Below are 21938 nucleotides of genomic sequence, written 5' to 3'. Positions count from 1 at the left end.
TTTTACAATGGATAATCGATGAAACTATTATAGTTAATATATTAACAGATTTGTAAAGACTCCAATATATTAGTGAAAACTTTAATCCGTTAATGATGGTGTAGTTCAAAAACCTTCCAAATTTGGCTTGTCTGATCGATTAACAATTAGGGTTAATCGATTAAGACATTAAAAAGGCTTGTGGTTCTTTTCATTTTTTTATCAAATTCTTTTCATAGAAATAATGGACTTCTTATTTAATTTACACCATAATTTGAATTTGAAATCATTTTTTCTACTTTCTACTATATTCCTCTTCAAAGTTGCCTTAGTGTAGAGATAGAAAAAATATATTTGATATTTTTATTGTACTTATGTGATGTCTATCGTGTAGTTTATTCAAGAGGTTTTGGTCACTTTTGTAATATCTTTGAAATGAGTCTATGTTTAGTTATTGAGATTATCAAGTAAAAATATTTGTTTGGTTCGTGAGCTCAGCCAAAAAAAAATTATTTTTCATTTTTCAGATTAGCTAGTGAAAATCTCTATTTAGTTCTTGAGTCCAACATGTGAAAAAATATTATTTGGTTATTGAGATTAGCATGTCAAAATCGGTGTTTGGTTCTTGAGCCCAACCGGTGAAAAACTCTGTTTGGTTTGGAAATTAGCCAGTATAAAATCTCTTTTTGGTTTGGAGATTAACTCGTATAAAATATCTTGCTTGATTGGGGATTAGCCAGTGTTAAATCCCTTATTTGGTAGTAATAATACTTGTGGGTATAACCTGTAAACAAAATCATATCTTTATTTCGTGAAATTCTCAAGAGGAAACGCATTGGGACATGAGTAGGCCAAGTGGTCAAGTCAAATCTGTATCAATTTATTGTGCATTTATCTCTTCCCTTTTCCCTCTATCTTTATACTCTTTATTTATTTCAGTGGCATTTCCTTCTCTTAATCTCTCGAATATTCTTCGATTTAAATATTCCACTCTTTAATATGTTTTTGCTTTATAAAACTAACTTAAATTTTTTTACAGTTGAACTTTATTTTTCAATCAACACAATCCCCCCCCCCCCCCCCCCTTGTGTTTGGAGTCACTTAGTCAACACGTGACATCAGAGTCTAACCTTTGTTATATGACTAATCATCTTAGATGTAATATGATGGCTTCAAAAACTTTTTTTAACAATATAGTTTTCATGAATACACATCTATCATTTGATGGTAACAATATTGTTTTCATGAATACACATCTATCATTTGATGGTAATAATATAGTTTTCATGAATATACATCTATCATTTGATGGTAACAATATAGTTTTCATGAATAAAGTATTTTAACACCTATAAAAAACTATAAAATATTACATGAATATACATCTATAAAAAACTATATTTTAACAACTTTTAATTTTCTTTATAAAAAATTATAACATATTACCACGATTGAGCTAGAAACCGATGGATAAAGGATTTAGAGAACACGACTTTGAATCTCAGGAACTACATTTTATCACCTTTCAAATTTTTTTAAAAGTTTTTTATAACATACAACCTCATTTTTACAGGAAATTGAGGGATAAACTATTTTTTTTATTTAGGACCATTTTGATGAAACAATTAAGTAATGAATCTTTGTCGTCCATTAAAAAATTAACAAAAGTCAAGATATTGTCAACTCATCAATCCACATGAAACATTAGTGATCCACGTGAGACTCTAACTAGTAAATTAAAACATGAATGTCACAACTATCCATCTTGGATGAAAGTGCTGAAATTTAAACGTAACATATTGAAAACAATAATAATGAAATCAAAAGCAGGAAAATATTTCAAGGTTAGTTTCTTAATGTATTCTCTAATAATTCCTTGTTAAAAATGTTTAATGTTAGTTAAGAAAGCATGAAAGTAATTTATTAATGTTAGTTGTAGGATTCTCTTGGTTTTGTTTTTGTTATTATTGGTCGTTTTGTTGATGATGATGAAGAAGATTTAGAATTTGTCAACAAATTTGATGTTTTGCATAATAAAACGAAAAAATAGGTTAAAACTAAGAAATCACATCCTCAAGAAAATCTTCATCAAATCTATTCAAAATCATAATTAGTGAAGAATTCAAATCTCCATGAATATTTTATCGATTAACAAGGACTTTTAATCGATTAAAAGGCTAAATTTGGAAAACTTCTCAAATCAAATATATTTGGATCAAATTCCTCTAATCAATTATGATATTTCTTTTTCAAATTATATTTAAAACACTTTTAGATAAAGTTAAATAAGGTACGCTCTCTTCTCTCTTTCATTCATCCTAGAATTTTCTTTTCGTCTTGTTTGAGTGAGAGTTTATGCTTTTTGTCACTATTATCATCATCTTTGTGGCTTCAATAAGAGCTATTATCGTTGGATATCTTTCATCAAGTATTTACTCTTCAATGGACTTTTCCTCTAGAGCTCAAGAAGAAATTTCAACAATTAGTTCCTCAACTGCAAAGTGTTCAAAATGCATATCTTGTCGTAAAGTTTTTTTAGAGATTTCAGCCTCTACAATTATATTTACCAAGCTTTGCTCAAAGACTTATTTGTCAAGAAACCAAAATCTACCTATCTAGAGAATTTGGAATGTCGTTGTTACCATTTATCTTTGAAGCAAACACGATTAATAACCCACAATCTCGGAAACACGATCACTGACGTGTGTTTCTTGAGAACACGATCAAGAAACTAACCGGAGCTCTGATACCAATTTATTAGTGCGTGAGGAACTTTAAGTGAGGAGAGAGAGAGAGAATGAAGAATAAAACGTCTCATCCCATAACAATATCGGGTTTCTATTTTCTACTATAATAGAAGTTTTATCTCCCATGAAATTGCAAATATCCCATAAGAATATCATGTTTCTATTTTCTATTATAATAGAAGTTTTATCTCCCATGAAATTGCAAATTCGCAACATACTAGTCCCACATCTTACAATTTCAAAATTGACAACAAGTGTAAGATTTGTCTGATTTTACTAGTTAATTATAATTTTAGAGATAAAATTTGACTATAGATAAAAAGAACAATAATCTGAATTAAATTAAATAAAGAAATATTAGGTAATTAATTTTAATTGGAGAAAGAGAATTACAATGCAACTAAGTTAAAAAAGATTGGTTTAGATTTGGTGGGGTGCGCCAGCAATTGCTTTAGTGCAACGCAAAAGCGACACGCAAGAGACCCAATAGCAAGCTACTGTGGTGGCCTCTTCCCCTCAAGAAATAAATTTAATATCGTGTGGACCATTGGCCCACATATCAGATATTAAACTGATAAGAACAGATACTACACTTGATCTTAGCCAAAAGGCCGAGAAAGGTATGCTTATTCCCTTAGCTTGCTTCTGTTTTTATTGCATATTTCCTCTGTTTCTTATTTGCCTCCCCGATGTGGGACTTAAACTTGCCTGGCTCCATTTTGAACTTCAACTTACAACAATTTCCTTTTCCCTTATTATATTATTACAAGAAAATGACTTGCTAGTTTCCACAACAAACTTTGAATTTTTGTTACTGACTCTGCTTCACTTGTTCCTATTACCATCCCCTACTGACTGCTTCATATTAGCATCAATTAATGGTCACATAACATTCATTATTACCAAAACGCAAAACTGAATCAACACTTGCTTGGATGTTTTGTTTCGTTATATAACTCATCCACTTCAAATTAACTTAATGTTAATTATATGCTACAATAAAACAACAATCCAGCATCTTATTAACTTAATGTTAATTATATGCTACAATAAAACAACAATCCAGCATCTTATTCTGCACTTTGTTACGATGCAACAGGAGTTGGAATGGACCAATTACAACCACACTCTTTAACAACTTTCTCATTTTATATCCTTCTCATTTTTTTATTATTATTAAAAATGGCATTCTAAACTTACACAAATTGCTTCTTTTTTTATTATTAATTATTTGCTTTTTATTCACTAACTAAAAATACAAAATAATATTTTTTAAGAAAAATAAAATATCTTTTATTTTACTCAAATTATTTTAATCGTTGTAAGAAATATAAAATGGGATAAACTCACTGTTGTCCTAGTGACTAATTTTTCATTTAATCTTTGTAATAAACGTTCTCAATATTTTCAATACTCTTGTCACTATTGCAATGGATCAAAACTACTGACATTTCTTTTTTCCATAGGAGTATCTCTGCTAACAAACACCTCAACCAATTTGCTTATTTAGTAGCAGTGGTAAGTAATATCATTTTTTATTCCATACTGAATTGAGCAAGAATAATAATAATAATAATAATAATAATAATAATATCTTGAAATGTCATGTATTTCACATAATAATAATAATATCTTCAAATTATAGGTCGGTTAACAACGACATAATTTCCTACTTATTACTTCTTGGATAATACAATAGGTGATAATAACAGTTACAATGGACTATTGGAGGATGACTACTCCGCACTTCCACTTATCAATATTCATCCCTATCAAAGTTAGCAAGTTAGTAACACATGCATGTGCGCATGCAAGACCAACAAACATCCAATATCCACTCTATAATATAAAAGATGTCAAGGAACTATGGATTGGAGAGTGGAAAATTAAAATCATATTCATAATCCAAAAAGAATAAGCTAGATATCCCGCTCGAATTGTCGAGATGAGACATTATAGAACATACAACATTATTAAAATTAAAGCAAGATGGATGAATATCTTCCCACTGATTTACAACACCATTAGAGGATCCACCATAAATATAAAATACTCTAAAACAATACTAGCCAAAATGCATTCCCCCTCTCCAACTCTTAAATCTTGATTTCTTATGCACATAGTCCATCTGTTTCAAGATTAACATTACACTTTGGTGACATTTCATCTTCAGTGCACGCATTTAGGAGATCAGCTCCATTAAAACCCTGGAAATTATGTAACTATAATACATTATACATTTAGAAAATGTTAATTAATGTAATAGAAGCCATATGGACTTTCCTCTGCAAGCTTCACAATAACTTTGTAGTCTATGTCACCATAATAAGCAATTCCAGCAACATGAGTCTTAAGAATTTTCATTTGGCAATGGAAGTTATATTTTTTGATCCAATCTTCCAGGTCGTAGGAGAGCAGGGTCTCAAGTACATCAGGTTGGTTAGTTTCCATTTTAATTTTAGCCTACAATAGAAATTCTGAGGGAAAAGTCATTATCAATGGATCATCAAGAATTTAGCGGAACAGTCATTCAAACAAAAACATCAATAATGAGAAAAGGTTGATTCTTATATGTGCCATTTGAAGTACATAACATAATGAAGGGGAAAAAACTCTGCTAAATATCATATATTTGTAAAAATGTTAATTTTAACCAAGTGATTAGGCTCAAGTGGTTAATGAAATCGACTTCAAAATGAATTTTCAAAAGAACCCGAGTTTGAATTCTAAGTGGAAGCATTCTTGGCCCACCTTTACTTACTTGCCAACCATACTCCGAATTATTAAGGACCCCTTCCCCTAGGAATCAGATGGTTAACACCAAAAAAGTGTTGATTATGAACTTTACAAATAGAAAAAGGTCATGAAATAGAAAATTATTTTTTTGATAAACGATGAGCTCAAAAGTCACTTCTTAACATTTCCATCACTTGTGCAAATGCTTTAACATTCAAAGACATTAAGAAAAGGTCTTTGAAAGTTCAAAGACATAAAAAAATGTGAAAAATACAAATCCCTGTCTAAAAGTATATGATATGGAATTTAATTATGTCATAGTTAGTATACACACTACCACAAGAAGAATTTCATATATGGTATCAAACATAGTGCTTATGTTTTGTTTTGATCAATGATGCAAAGACTCTGACATGGTCACCATAAATACATGACACAAAAATATAGAACACTGACACCCCTACATAAATATTTATTTATTTATCACAATTAAAGAAAATATTAATATATTTTTATAAGAGATCAAAATTGAGAATTACAAAATATATATACGTGCATCTAAATTGAGCTATTTACTTATCTATCTACTATCAAAAAAGAAAAATATGTTGCAACTCCTCCGCAAGTAATCCAAAGTTCATCTAAGAGGTAGCTGGCTAAGAATTATTCAATACAGGATTCTAACTCATGTTCTCCCGAACTATTCGTTCATAAGTGAAACTCATTAACCACTTGATCCCAATCACATGATGGTTATTTACAAATCAAGTCAAAGAGAGTAGATAAATAAGATATACCTTTCCAAGTTGATCAAAACCATCAAGTTGATTAAACAGCTCTGTTAATGTTCTCTGAATCTCATGATATGCATTTGTTCCCTCACTGAAAGGACGACCACCAATGGCATCAATCTCATCTATAAAAATGACGTAGGGCTAAGAAAACATAAGAGATTTAGAACTTATTTCAATTTGATAAACCTATAGGAAGATAAATAAACACAAGAATATCACATGGTGATCACATGCATACCCAATCATCTCTCTTATTAACATGGCACTTTCTCCAATGTACATATCAATTATAACACTTGAAATAACCTATATTATAGAAAAAGGGAAGGTGAATATATTTTATAGTCATTTCAAAACACAGAATTGATAAAGGATTCATAATATGACCTTTAGGAAGTTAGCATATATATTGCTGGAAATAGCTCTTGACAAGGTAATAGTAATTAAAAACATAAAGATGTAACAGTTTGTCATCATAATGCCTTGAGTTAGAGAGTCATCATGGCCTTCATTCACTACAATATATCATATATCAACTCTAATATATGCTATGTTCCATAAAAAAATTGGTTTTGTGTATTAAGGAAGAAAGGTTCTATCTTTGGAGGATTGTCTCGTACCATATATCATAAGTCACCGTTTATTGTTATATTCCTAAATTCTGGTGCATTTTAAATGACCGACTAAAAGTATTCTTCTTGAGATAACTTAACATTTGTAAAATACATTAGTAGCGTTCATGGTACATTATCCCAACCAAAAATCCAGAACTCTAGAAAAGGTCGACTCAAGGTGTCCCACGGTAATTGGTATATTATCCCAACCAAAAATGCAGAACCCTAGAAAAGGTCGGCTCAAGGTGACCTACGGTGAACCTGCATGGCGTGAAAAACATTAAATATCCATTCTTATGTAGTTTTCATTTTAAAAGTTAAATTCAATATTCATTCTTATGCAGTTGTCATTTTCAATAAATAAGGTGACAATATGATGCTTATATTTGTTGCACTAAGAAAGGAGATTTACTAGTGACGAGTTTGAGTGCATATGGTGTTTCCCTCTTCTCCATAGCTTGAATTTTTTTACTTCTCCTTGCTAATTATGTTCCCGGGTTAACTACAATAGGCTGGAATATGTCACTCATGCACAATTTAATAGATAAATAATCTAGGAATCAAGGAATAAGTGCCACAAAGTAGAAGTTAGATTTAGCAAAGGTTTTCATACTCTTCCATACAAGGTCATTAGTCTGATCAATGAAATTGAGGTCTCTATTGACTGAGGAGAAAAGGTGGGATAAATCTGATAAAGAAGACAAACACACCAAGTTTCTTAAAATAATCGAACTTGATCAAGAAAATGATAAAAATAAGGAACAAAAACTGAGATTGAAACACAACTACTAAACAATGGCAAAACCTTTCCATTGAGTACAAAGCCACCACACAACACAAACAACAAAATTAACACTGAATAGATACGTTCATTAGTTTATAACATAACAAAATGTCCAAATTTCCAATTCGCACCATACTCAAACATCATCAATCAAATAAAAGGCACAAACTCACAGAAATGCCCAAAATCAAAATTTGCATACCATCATGTGTAATCAGAGGATAATCACATGCACTCAAAGTGATAAACCAACTCCATCCACTATCTAATTTAAGCTTAATGGCATAATTACATTGAGTGATGACAACATTAGGAGATCCTAAGTATGTCATCCAATCAGCCTTACCAACAACATCAACATTCCTGAAACTCCGAATCATAGGAACAAAACTAACAGCATCAACCAAACCTTGTCTCTCTTCTTGCCTGATATCCATTCCAAGATGAAGCAAGTAATGGTTTCTTGGTGTTTATCACCATGTCCACCAGAGGCACTCTTTTACAAGAATATATCAAGAACTTGAACTTAGACAAAAAAATCAAATGATTATAGAATAATATACTCAAATAAGACTAATGTTGTAAAAAAGAAAAACACCTTATCAATTGAGTATCAGAATCAGAAAGCATAACAGTTCTGTCAAAATCAAAAAGAATATTGTGAAAACATAAAGCACAATATTACCTTCAAATTGACAGATTATGGAGCACCTGATTGCGGAACTACGGATTGTGGAACTATGGATTGCGTATTTGCGATATAACGAATTGAAATTGAAGGTTCAAATGATGGGTAGTTTGATTATTAAGTTCCATATTGATACTGATATTGAATAGGTGTTGTGTCTCTAACTACAAATCATTGTTAGGGTTTGAACTTGAATGTCTCTAAGGTTAGATAGAAAATAGATTAAAAACGGAAGGAAATGAATAAGAAAAAATTTTAATTGAAAGGGTTTAAAGGAAACTGAACATTGAAAAGGAAAGGATCGAGAGAAAAGGTTCAATGTTATGGGGAGTTGAGTTAAACTTAGGTTTTCTTTGAAGACAGAGGAGGAGTTGAACCTTAGGTTTTTAAACAAAGTAACATTATTATTATTATTATTATTATTATTATTATCATTATTTATAGTTGTAGTAATATTATATTATTATTTATATTGATTTTTTTTATTATATAAATAAGAGAATGTGAATATAAATGAGTAAAATTCATTATAGAAAATTATGTCAAAGATTTAGTAATGGATAAATCTCCTTGTTAAAGGTAAAGCATGAGTAAAGCTCCATGTTAAGGGTTGACAAAGAGTAAATTTCTCTATAAAAGTTTGAGCAGGAATAATATTTAGTTAATCTTATTTTAAAAGTTTTCCAATATATTAATTTTATTTTAAAAGTTTTGCAATTAAGCCTAATAATTTACAAAATAAATATTTTGTTGAAAAGTCAAGCCCTCATCTAGACATCTTTAGTCTTAAAAGTCAGAGACTACAAACTCTATATTAATTTTCTATACAAGTTCAAATAGGGAGGTGGTATTAAATATCCTATTAAATATGAAGAACGTAGCTTTGACATTTGGTTGAATTCCAAAAAGATAGAGTATTTGAGCACATAAGGTAAAAGGTTAATACTCATAGCATTTTTTATATCCAAAATGATTAAGAGGCGGATAAACATAAACAAACTTAAAAGCAACACATTTAAATTAATTTGACTTAATTGCAACTTTGATCCCCCTATCATCCTGCTTTTTCAATTTTAGTCTCTCCCCTAATTTTAATACAGATTGTCTTAGTCCCTTTATTTATTTATTTTAGGATTTTAGTCCTTCAAAATTGAGAGCATTTTCTAACGACATGACACTCATCCTGCTTACATGTCGTTGTTACCATTTATCAATTGTATTGTGAAGTTAATAGAATAATGAAAATATATTTTCTTCCTCTTTATATCACTTAAGGTTTTAAGACATATTTCAACTAATTAAATTTTCCTATTACTGTTATTCTACATTTTGTTGCTACTTCTCATTAGCCGGAAAAATATTATTGATTATTTTTTATGTGCTAAATATAATTCTCATTGGAGGGAGAGGGATTTCTCGATGAACATTCTCTTGGATTTCTCGATTAATAACCCTCGACTAATAACCCATTCAAATTATGTCATTGTTACCCACGATTAATTTCTCATTTTATATCCTTCTCATTTTTTTTATTATTAAAAATGGCATTCTAAACTTACACAAATTGCTTCTTTTTTTTTATTAATTATTTGCTTTTTATTCGTTAATATGGGTAACTTTTAAATGTCAAGTGTGTTCCTGAAAGTGAAAACAAAGAAGCAATCTATATGGATAACTTTCAAAGAGGTAATATGTTCTCCAATGCATATAATTTGTGATAGAAATATTGTCTTTACTTTATGTGGAAAAACAACCAAAGTCAAGGATAATATTAAGGAATTTCTTAAAGTCGACAACCAATTAGAAGATACTTTATCCCAATTCATAAAAATGGCTCAAAGAAACTTTAAAGTATAAAGACAAATAAATAAATAAATGTCCAACCAGAACAATATTCTATGTTACCTTACCTTTCATTTGAAGAAGACGGGTGAAAAATATAATAATAAAAAAATAATGAAGTGTGTTTCTAATTTGTCTCAGACTATCATGCAAATTTGGGACTATTTCGCATAAACATATAATATAATAATAAGTAAAAAAAAAGGATTTCTTCCTAAATCCAACCAAAAAAAATTTACAAATTTGGAAGTGATTTAACTTAAACATATAATAATATCTTTCGACTCAAATTTGTCTGAAACTTTAGTATAGATTTGAGACAGATTTAACTAAAACATATATAATAAGCAAAATAATGACGTTCGTCTAAAATATGGTTAAAACTTTCTCACGTTATTTAAATTAGGTCTTCTCCAAGCAACGTCTCTGTCTGTATTCCTCAATTTATGATTTTTATGTTTACTTTTCTTTATCAACTTTATCAAATTATTATTTTGGATGATGAATGAAAAGTATTTCAAAACTTAAGCATTCTTTTACAATATTATCTCACGAAATCCTTTGTAAGATAAATTCTAAATAATGACAAGATTGTGAGATTACTAAAAACTAGTAAAGCACACAAAAAAGTAATATTACAAAAGAGCTTAAGGTAACTCAGATTAAAAACTAGTATGATTCAGATTTAACAAATGATCTTGCAGGTATGTTTATATAGTTCTATTAGATACTATGGGAATATATGCTTCTAGGTACAATTATTTACAAATGATCTTGCATGGAATAAAATATGTTAGTTTCCTCTTCTACTTCTTATTCTTCCCTTTCTTTATATGTTTTACATGGCATATGTGTTTGATGTGTTATCGGTGGTAGAGTCAGAACCCTTAGCTAGGTGTTGCAAAAATAAATAAGTTTCGGATTAAATAAATTAATGATACAAATAAAAAAATTAAGGGTTCAAAGTGCAATTTATATAGACGGTGCCCTAGGTATAGAGGTGCAAAAGTAACTAAATTCAAGACCAAGTGAACAAATGGTGCAAATAAAACATTATTGAGGGTTCAAAGTTAAAATTATATGGATATTCAAGTGCAATTGTTAAAGTTTGGGGGCTTAATTAAACCCCCTCAAAGTGATTGCCCCCACCATTGCATGTTATATCTTTCTCCTTTAGGGAGAATTATACTCTTAAGGGGCTAGGGTATATTCTCCATATTTGTAAGGGGGAGACTAACATCTCTAATATTTTATCTATGATTGTATGTTTTTTGACGGTGATTACTATTGCCAAAGCTAATCGTTTGATCTTTTGATAACGGACTTCAGCTCCTTTGAGAACCTTGGTGAAAAAATAAACCGGCATTTCATCTCCATCACTGTCTCGAACCAATACTGAGCTAACAACTTTCTCGGACACTACTAAGTACAAGGTAAGGGGTGAATTTTCCTTCTGAAGGACCAAGATCAGTGGGGTAGACATGAATTGTTTCAGCTCCATAAATGCCCTCTCATATTCTTCTATCCACTAGAACTCTGTCGACTTCTTTACAGTTGCGAAGAAATGTATGGACTTATCATCGGCGTGTCATACCATAAAATTTGCCCCCACTTTTTTCATTTTCTACCCGGTTTACGATTTTATTCATCTACATGCATTTAGGAAACATTCATTTCATCTACATCTCATCATTCTATCTTTATTTGCAAAAATTAGGTCAAAGGCTCTTTACTGATGATGTTTTGCTTAAATAAGGAAGTATCTTGAATTTGAAAAATGAAAAGTAAAGAAGTGGTTGACTTTTGGACAACTGAGTCGATATTGTTGACCAGACGTTTGACCACTATCATAGGCATTCCTAAACCTACTCATCCTTCCTCTTTAAGTCATTACATCATTCACGCATTTTGCATTTTTTACATAACATGTATTGTAAGTCATTCAATCTAACTCGCATTTTCAATTTTTCGATACATTTTCAATTTCTAAGTGATTCACCAAGTCAAATTTCACTTCATGGGTAAATTCCCTAAGCATTCATTGAAATTCATTTTCATACATATTCATGGTCTTTCAATCCATATAAATAAGATCCAAAAGTCACTAAATATTGTCGTTACATTTACATGACTTCACTTTACATCACTTTGTGTCATTACAAGCATATTACATAGTTTTCATACACAAAAGAATAATAATAATTCCAAGCTTTTCAATAGTCTTCATTAATACTCAATTCTTGACTATGCTTGTTCATGCTCCATTACCATGTACCATGTTGCAAAGAAAACAATAAAAACAAGTTAGAAATTACATTCACTTCTAAAATTCAGCACATGCACATACATTTACATCATATGCAAAATCATCCAAAAACAAGTCAAATTCAATGTTAAGGTAACAAAAATTCAGCATGTTATGCATATACCATAAATACAAATTCCATACTATGCATCATTCTCATTTCATTTCTATACAACAAGTAAAACCCCATAAATCATGTGCATTAAAAAAAATTCAACATTCATGTAATACATCATTTCATCCACGAACATCAATCCAAATGTATCTATAAGTCATTCATTCATACCATATAAATATCCAAGCATGTATTCAAGTGATGTCATGTAAATTCATTCAATTTCCCCCACATTCATTAAAAATTCAGCATATGCACATGCACGTAAATTCACATATATTCATGTTTTAACCATCCTAACTACCTTAAACTTCCACTAAATAACTTCTAACCACTTTTGGCAATTGCCCAAAACAACCACAACTAACTTCTAACCAATTATCAACCTCTAATCATCCTTCACATAGTTCTATATAATCATTCATCACTCACCCATTAAGGGGGAGCTTCTTCACTTTTTGATTTCACTCATTCTCCACTTTCTCTCAAGTTTTCACTTTCCATTCTCCATTCTCCAACTTTCTCTCACTATAAGCTTAAATCCATGGTTGTTGAAACTTCACATTGAAATTTCAATCAACTTGAGCATAAACTTTCACCACACTTCACGTCATAGTTTTTCATGATTCAAGCATCAAAAGAATCAACAACAACAATAAAAAAACAAATTGAAGAAAAGAAAGGGGATGAAGAAGAGATGAAGAGGGATTGAATCAGAAGAATTAACAAGTGAACATAAAGAATTGCTTACCGGATTGAATTTGCGCCGCCATAGAAGAACTATCGGAGGGTCTCTGGTCGGTAAGCCTCAAACTCTATTTATCATTCCATGAATGTTTGCTTGTTTATGCCTTTTATGCTTGCTTGCATGTTTGAGTCATATTTGCATGCTTGTTTATGTATTTGTCTTACTTTTCATCTTGAGTGGACGATTACCGTGAAAATCCAAATCTTGTCATGAACACAAATTATATAAAATTCAGCACCAAAATTTGACCTTCACCATCATCAATTCCAACCTTCCTCGAAAATCCACCATGAACCACAAGAAACCGCCAAAAAATTCGTTACTACTCCAAAACCTCATAAAAATCCTATTGAAAAATCATAACCCTTAGATGAATTGATTCATAATCCAAAACAGTGAGAAATAAAATCTGCAATGTAGCTGAAACAAGTCAAAAAGAAAGCAAAATTTGGTTGAAACATTTCACCTAACACTTGGTTTGCGAGTTACGGAACCGCAATTGAAACGTTTACGGTAACTGAAGCGGTGCAAGTTCATAACTGAGTTGAAAAAACAATTTAGAACCGACGAGTTATGAACCGTAAGCGAATCCAAAACACACACCAATCTGAAATAGAATTATGCTTAATCTGAAACTGAGCTTATTAAACCAAAACGTGATTTCCGAACCGAAACGGATCTGTTACGGAATCGAATTCGAGTAATGTTGGTGTTAATTCTGCAATTGCGTTTGAAAATAATTTGAATCGCGTGAGTTTGGTGTGAAATTTGATTTCGAGCGGTTTTGCATTTTTTTCTGCAAATACAACTTTGCTTCTTGTCACAGTATGTTTGTCTTGTCACGGTTCTGTATTTTTATGATAGTGTATATTAGTACTAGTTTTTTTTTTTTTTATTATATATTTTACATCATGTCACATTTGTATATTCATGTTGCTTAGTGAAAAATATATAAAAGAGATAATTTAGTTTAGAAACCATACTGTAATTTAGCTAGAGAATACATACATATGTATCATTAGTCATAAAAATACACATTAGCTTTAGTCTTAGAAATATATAAACATTAGCTTTTCTTTTAATGATGCTTTAGTTTATACGTTAGTTAGTTAGAATAATATACAGTAGCCTTAGTTAGAAATCTATATACTTCAAAAAAAAAATTAATAGCATTAACCTAGAAATTACACTTTAGTCTATACTTAAACAATTAACACAATAGCCTTTAGTAGAAACCACACTTTAGTCTATGATTAGAAAATAATATATAAGTAGCCTTAGTTTAGAAAGTATAACATAATAGCTTTAGTTTGGGAAATATATGCATTCAATAGAAACTATGATCATAGCTTAGAAACTATGATCATAACTTTAGTTTAGAAAGTGCACTCAGTAGTTTACTTAGAACATTAGTCACTTAATTTAGAAGATATATACTATTAGTTTACTTAGTTAGAAAATATATTAGTTAGTTTAGTAGAAAATATATACTATCAGTAGTATAGTTTAGAAAATACATTAGTTTAATTAATTAGAAATTTAAAAAATTAGTTTAGTTTAGAAAATATATACATTAGTTACCTAGTTAAAAATACACATCAAAATGTATAACTCATGTTATGGTAAATTTTTAGACTTTAATTGTACTTAGTGTTATTAGATTTTCCTTTAATTTCATTAATGACAAACTAGAGATTATGGTTGATGCATATTAATCCTAATTTTGTATGACCTTAGTTTTTTTAAATGATCTCAGGTGCTTAATATGTTTTTAGCATGATCATTATCCTTGATTAGTTGATCAAATCCATTCTTGATAAGTTAATTACACGTGATATAAGACTTTGTATTTATTATACCTTAACCATTGTATGTTCCCCTAGTTTAAGATTTGTAAAATCATTTGATCAATTGATTAATCTTTAGGTATGTTATGTACTTGATTCTGATCATTTCCATTCTCATTGGTTGTGTTGATCAAAGGTCATTTTGATCAACCAAATCTTTTGCACTATGCTTAATTTCCCAAGTCTATTCAAGTGATCAAAAGGCCCTTGATCACTTGATAAGACAAGTCCCTTGTGTTCAAGTTGTACTGGGATCTTGAGAACTAAAGACCTCAAGATTCAAGATCAAGAGTTCAAGACTTCATTCAATGAAAGTCAGTACAAGACAAAGTGGACTACTTCTCAAGCACAACAGAGGTCAACACTTATCAATCATAATCCAAGTTGTGTGACATTAGCCTTAAGTAATAGAGAATGAGTGAGAGTGGAAAATTCCTTAACTCATTCTAAATATCTTTGGGTACGGGACAAATAACTCAGTTATTCATCATATTCACCTCTATTCATAGACTTTAACACAATTTGAATCAAATGATTGTCAAGACTCTCTTTATAAGCTACATCAACACTTGCTAATCATGATAAGAGTTACACGACATGAGCCTTAAGTAACAAAGAATGATGAGAGTGAAGCACTCCTTAACTCATCTAGAATATCCTTGGGTATGGGACGAATGACCCACTTGCTCAAGGTATTCATCTTTATTTATAAACTTTAGTGCAATTCGAATCAAATGATTGACTACTATTCATCATAAGAAGCAGCAAGGAGAGTCTTCTTCAGTAACTTGAAGGTCATGAAGAGCATCACATGTCATGAGCCTTAAGTAGTAAAGAAAGAGTGAGAGTGGAGAATTTCTTAACTCATTATGAATATCTTTGGGTATGGGACGAATGACCCAGTTGGTCATTGTATTCACCTTTACTCATAGACTTTAGTATGGTTCATATCCGATGACTGTCAAGACTTCTTCGTCTTTCATTACCATCTCTCTTTCCTTAGCAATCTCTTGTTGTCTTTGTTCCACCTTAGTTCTCTGAACTACGGAGCTCTGACTTTCTCATTGTATGGTGAGAATACCTCTGCGGGCATATTTATTTATTCTTCCCCTTTTTTCCAATCATTCACTATTCACTACCTTTATTCAAAATATTTTATCTTCATTCACTCCATGTGATATACTATCTCTTTGATCCAAATACACTATTTCTTTGAGCTCCATCCAACATCTTCCTTTGAACCGATAGTCGTTTGTCTCATCGGCAAACACTTAATTCCCTTTATTTTCGGCCATACCATATAGTGGTTACACGCCTTAGGCTCCCCACATATTGGTTCATACCAGTTTTTCTCTTGGGTTTAGATTTCATCCCTTTTTTGGAGTCAAACCACACTATCATTTGATTCAAACCATATTTGTTATCATAACTTCTTTCATCTCCCACCATTGGTTCTATGAACTATGGAGCTCTAAGTTCCTTATTGCACTATAAGGATACATAAGCATGAGGGTCCTAATCCTCTCCGAGTACTTTATCTATTTTGTTAGTACCTTAAGATTGACATTAATTTTGTAAAACAAATAATGTAATCACCTCTGTTGTTTTAATATGTTGGGTTGAAGAAGTTCAACATCTGGACCAACATGTCATGTAAGATGTCACAACATTGAGACTGTGACATCTCACATGTGTATAAAACTGAATCAGTTAATTCTGGTTTGGTTTGTGATTAATTAGGAGATCTGGTGAATATCCTAACTCCTGTGTGGAGATCCTGAAGATTCAATCAGAAGATTTGGTGAATATATTTGGTGAATATGCAGTTCCCAAATATGGAGATCTTTTAGGAAATAAAAGATTGAAGACCTTGATTGAAGCAAAAGAATTCTGCCAGCTCTGTAACAACAAAGGAAAGATTTGCTCCGATTTCTGAAGGCCCAAATCCAGTTTGGTGGTTAGGTTATAAATAGCAGATTGTAACCTAGGTTTTGTAAGCCTCAAACAATGTAAAAATTAGGGGTGTGTGTGAGAGGTAAACCTCCCAACCTGTGGGAAGGTTACCAGGTGTTTCTCAGTGCTTGAAAGCATGAGATTATTTGTAACTCAAAGCCTGTAGGCAAGAGTGGTTATGTTCTTGAACGAAGTTGTGAAGCATGTTCAAGTTATCTAAGCATTACATGGTAATTGTAGTGATAGGAATGGAAACTGGAGGTTTCTATCTAGGAGTGCCTGGGTATAGATTGCATTGGGTAGGGATTAAGTGAGGAGTTGTAAACGGGGGAGTTTAACTCTGAATTAATACTACTAATAGTGGATCTTCTTCCTGGCTTGGTATGCCCTCAGAGTAGGTAATATTGTACCGAACTGGGTTAACAATTACTGGTGTTTTTACCTTCTGTATGTTATAACTCAGTCTGGTTTTAGTCTGTTTATGAAGGGAATAACAGACCTAACACATAGCCTGCAGTCTGATTGCAAAATAGAATGTTATGACATTCATTATTGATTGTTGTTACTGGTGGACTGGTTGGTCTGTTACAGTTCATCCTTTTGTAATGTTGGAACAGGTGATGTTCAAATCAATGTTGAGACATCATGCTGATAATTGGGCAGGATCAATAAACAAAAGGGCTATGTTTGATCTCTATTGTGTCTTTGTACTAGATGGGCAAAACTGGATGTTCTTCTATCCATGGTGGTAGATTAGCAGATGTCGTGACATCTGGGACTGTGTGCATATGAGTACTGGGTTTTATTTTTCCTAACTGTCTTGCTGTATTAGGAACAATGTTGGATCAGATGTCATGACTTCGTGTAGAACATTTGAACTCTGACTATACCAGAATTTCAATTGGTATCAGAGCAGGCATCCTGTTCTGTTTCTGGATGAGATCCATGGGTGATACTTTCTGGTATCTTGCAAGGAGTTATGCCAGTACGGATGTTGGAACCTGTGGAAGGTTCTGTGATTTCCCTGAATGGTCCCTTGAAGTAGGTGGATGGACTATTCATGACAGGAACTGTGTGTGCCTGTCTCTGGAGGTTGGCAATTGGCCTTTGTGTGGAACAGCTGTGTTAGTATTGGAACATATTCAAACTTGGTATGTTCTTGGAGGCTGATTTGGTGAAGTGAGTGGTCATAGGTTGAGTTGTATTATGATTTCCGCTGCATAATACCTGGCTAAACTCAAACTCTGATGAAGGTTCCCTTCATATGGATGAAAGGCTGTTGTGTTCAAGATTTCATCATAATCTACTGAAGATGTCAAAGATACTTGAGTCTCCTCAAGTCCACTCATCATGACGTTCTCACTTCAGGATGGTAAGAATCACCTGATCACTGATTCTTTTACTCTCTTGGGTAGTGTATATGAAGACCTTGAAGAGTGTCAAGGAGGGTTTGTTCCAAGGAGGTGGAACTAATGTTCTATGTAATGTTAGAACATGTTGTTCAACAAGTATGCAGCTACTGGTTGAAGAGCAGATGTGTTTAGGTGTCAAACAAAGGGATACTTTTGGTTGGAACCTACTCCTGACCTGGAAGAGGAGACATCTGTGTTTGCTAAGTTGACAAGGGTAGGGTCAATTGTGTGTGTGCTCAAGAAGGTCACTTTTAGAAGTCTGATCTCTAGAAGTGGAGCTGGTTGAGATGTGACATTGTGAAATTTCCTGCTGGTTGTCTTATTCCTGTAGATTGATCAGGGTTGGATAGTTGTTCCCTGAAGTACTATGTTGTGTGGGAAGAAAAATCCCCTGGATGTTAGAAGTCAATAATGGGGTAACCTGATTGCTATTTCATTTAAGAGGATTGGGACCATGAATCTTGTTATTCAAACACCACGCTCAGAAGTGGCAGTTCTTTAAAGGAGTGAGAATATGAAGATTCAGAGGTTGGTTGAGGTAGTATGCTCTGGCAATGTATATCTACTATTGACTAGTGTTGTTTTCTTTCACCAGTACTGATGATCAGCTGGAGTCTGATTGGTGTGATTGGAGTATGTATAGGTATAACTCATAGAGTTAGTTGCCATTGGTAGGGATGGTGTATGTCATGTTGAGACATGTCTGTACAATGCATGGATATTGGTGTGAAGTTTCCATGATTGTTAATTTAAGGGGGAGTTTTGGTTAACCTCCTCACGTTCGGTCAGCCTAGGGTTTGGTTGGCTGTTAACTTGTGTCACATGGGTTCTGGTGGTTGTGTGACACATTTGCAAGGAAGAATTCATCTCTCTCATTCCTAAGGGTGAATTTAATCTGGGAAGATTTTCAAAACTGTTGAGATGCTTGCAAGCAGAAGATGTTGACACTAGAAGAGTATTTTCAAAGTAGTCTTATGGTGGAAGTATCTGAAAGGAATACAGGGAAAGGATTTAAGATCAATGTCTACTTGTGCCAAGTACAAGTATTTAATCGATTATCCTTGGAGCTCAAGATATATGATGTTTTTAAAAGATGTTGGAACATCTCATCTTCAAGATCCTGTGCAGAATCACAGGAAGGATAGTACATTGGTTTATGATCTATCACTTTGGTGGCAGCAAAAGCATATGATCTCTGAAAAGGTTTCCTAGCAAGAAACATGTTCAGCCTTGGTGTGTACAAGAAGAAGAAAACATCATAGTCCTGATGGTGGTTACTTGGATCAATTTACTTCTGATCTAGGTAAGAAAGTGCATTAGCTAATGCACACTATGGAGTCAAGAACAAGTGATAGCAGTCTTGACATCATGGAAACAGCTTTGCTTTAGGAAGTGGAATCCTCGGTATAGCTGAAGGGATAGTTTCTAACTAGTCCTTCTGAAGACTCATGCATCAGAGTGTCTGATGTCTTTGGAGAAGAAGCAGGGATTCATCAAGGTGTGAGCTTGGATGACTTAACTGCAAACCTGCAGGATGGAGGATGTTTACTCAAACTTGGTTCCACAATCAAGTCTATGAGAACATTGAACTCTTGTTCTGTGAAGGGAGGAAGTTCTTTCAAGTGGCAGAAGAAGGAGCTGAATTCAACAGCTAGATGTCAAAACACAAGGTTATGACATTTGGTTCAACATCAGAATCTTAGTTGGTGAAGTGGCACATCAACTTGAGATAGAAGGGTCTACAAGGTTGTAGATTGGATACTTCAAAAAGGTCGTTCTCTTTGCAGTTCTTTGGAGTTGCTGGATAGAAAGGATGTTACATGTTCATGTCTTAGAAAATCTAAGTTGTGTTCAACATGTAGCTTGAAGTTCAAGTCTCACTTGGAAGGTCAGAATATCTTTGGGAGAAGTCTGATAAACGTGGAAAGGACAAAAAATGACATTTGACTTTTTCATATGAGGATTCATGAAGGAGGTAATTAACCAGTGGCATTTGGTCTATCTCAGAAGTGAGTTCGAAGAATCAAGATAATCTACATATGGCAACTAATTATTCTTGAGGATAGTCTGAGACAAGTTACTTTTGAGCAGAAAAGTAGTAAGTTGAAGACAAAAGGAGGTGTTTTCTAGTCAGCTCTTGGAGCTTGAGGCTGGAGTTAAAGAACATGTGCAAGCAGGATTGTTTCAGAATGCCACTTACAATGCTAAGGCGTCTGATATTAGATGTACCTGCTGGAGCTTATATGGAAGACTATCTCTTGTAATGGGATGAGAGTGTATATGTCCCAATTTGTGTCTGGATCAAGCTTGTGATTCAGTGATATCTGAAGAATATCAGATGGTGGTTTGTTGTTTTGTGTTCTGGTTAGAAGAGAGATTGTCACAGGGTGTGGATGTGTTCAGCCAAGAAGGTTGAACAGGGAGTGTGCTCTTGAAGACATGAAGATGCGTCTTATGTTTTCCATTCATCAAGTTGTCTGGGTTCTCTTTGAATCAGGAAGTAAGTGAAGGTCCAACTTTGGGGTGTTGGATATGTTCATCTCCAAGTTTCAAGAGGAGAGTTGGTTGTTCATGACAGGGGGAGTTCTGTCTTTGCACTGCAAGTAATCATCAAGCTTGTGGTTTATGGGTTCCCAGATAACAAGGTATGGCACCTTGTTAGTTAGTGAGATGATGGGGCGTGTGTCAAAGCTGAGTGAGCAGAAGAATGTCTGACCGGATGTCATGACATTGCCTTGGACAATATTGTTATTTCCTTCTGAAACTTCAGTCATAAGGAAATATGGATGTGGTGCACAGGTGCTAATGTTATAGCAGATGTCAGTATGACATTCTGGCTGGTACAGGTGCTGAAGTTCAGTAGCTGTTATGGTTGTTGCATGCACAGGTTTAGGGGGAGAAGAAGTACCCTGGTGCATTGTGCATTTGTGTGTCTTACTAGTTGCATCCATAACTAGTAATTCTGTTGATTGTTGCACAAAGTTAGGGGGAGGAGAAGTACCCTTGTGCATATGTGTATTACTAGTAGCCATAGCTAGTAATTGTTTTTTGCTTCTGCTGCTGATTAAACTACAGTTATGTGGTTTAAACTGCTGATAGTTTGTCTTGTGAAAATAAAGGATAGAGTGTTCACAAGATGTCATATGTGATGTCTTAACATAAGATATCCTATGTACCTGCTGGAAGTTATATAAGGAAATGTGGATGTGTGGTGCCAGATGTCAAGCTACCATTGGAGGTGAGAAGTGGCATTAGAAAATGGTGATAGGGAGGATATATGAAGAACACAGACAAAAGCAGTATCAAATGTTAAGACATAGCTTGTAACGTGTCTGACAACATTTATGGAATAATCTTGGAACTGCTATTTCTGG

At 32.8% G+C, this 21938-nt stretch overlaps 1 non-coding gene and 2 pseudogenes across 1 annotated transcript; all 3 read right to left on the bottom strand.

Annotated features, from left to right (window-relative positions):
• Window positions 1-3155: 3155 nt before the first annotated feature.
• LOC127090041 (U2 spliceosomal RNA) lies at window positions 3156-3350 on the bottom strand. The gene has a single exon (XR_007791577.1). It is a non-coding gene; the product is annotated as a U2 spliceosomal RNA (small nuclear RNA).
• Window positions 3351-4837: 1487 nt separating this feature from the next.
• LOC127080258 (26S proteasome regulatory subunit 10B homolog A-like) lies at window positions 4838-6730 on the bottom strand (annotated as a pseudogene).
• Window positions 6731-6804: 74 nt separating this feature from the next.
• LOC127080257 (beta-glucuronosyltransferase GlcAT14A-like) lies at window positions 6805-11685 on the bottom strand (annotated as a pseudogene).
• Between the last annotated feature and the right edge of the window lie 10253 nt (window positions 11686-21938).

This window comes from Lathyrus oleraceus, chromosome 5 (genome assembly GCF_024323335.1).
Source record: "Lathyrus oleraceus cultivar Zhongwan6 chromosome 5, CAAS_Psat_ZW6_1.0, whole genome shotgun sequence".
NCBI lineage: Eukaryota > Viridiplantae > Streptophyta > Magnoliopsida > Fabales > Fabaceae > Lathyrus > Lathyrus oleraceus.
This window is presented reverse-complemented; position numbering and strand designations above follow the sequence as displayed.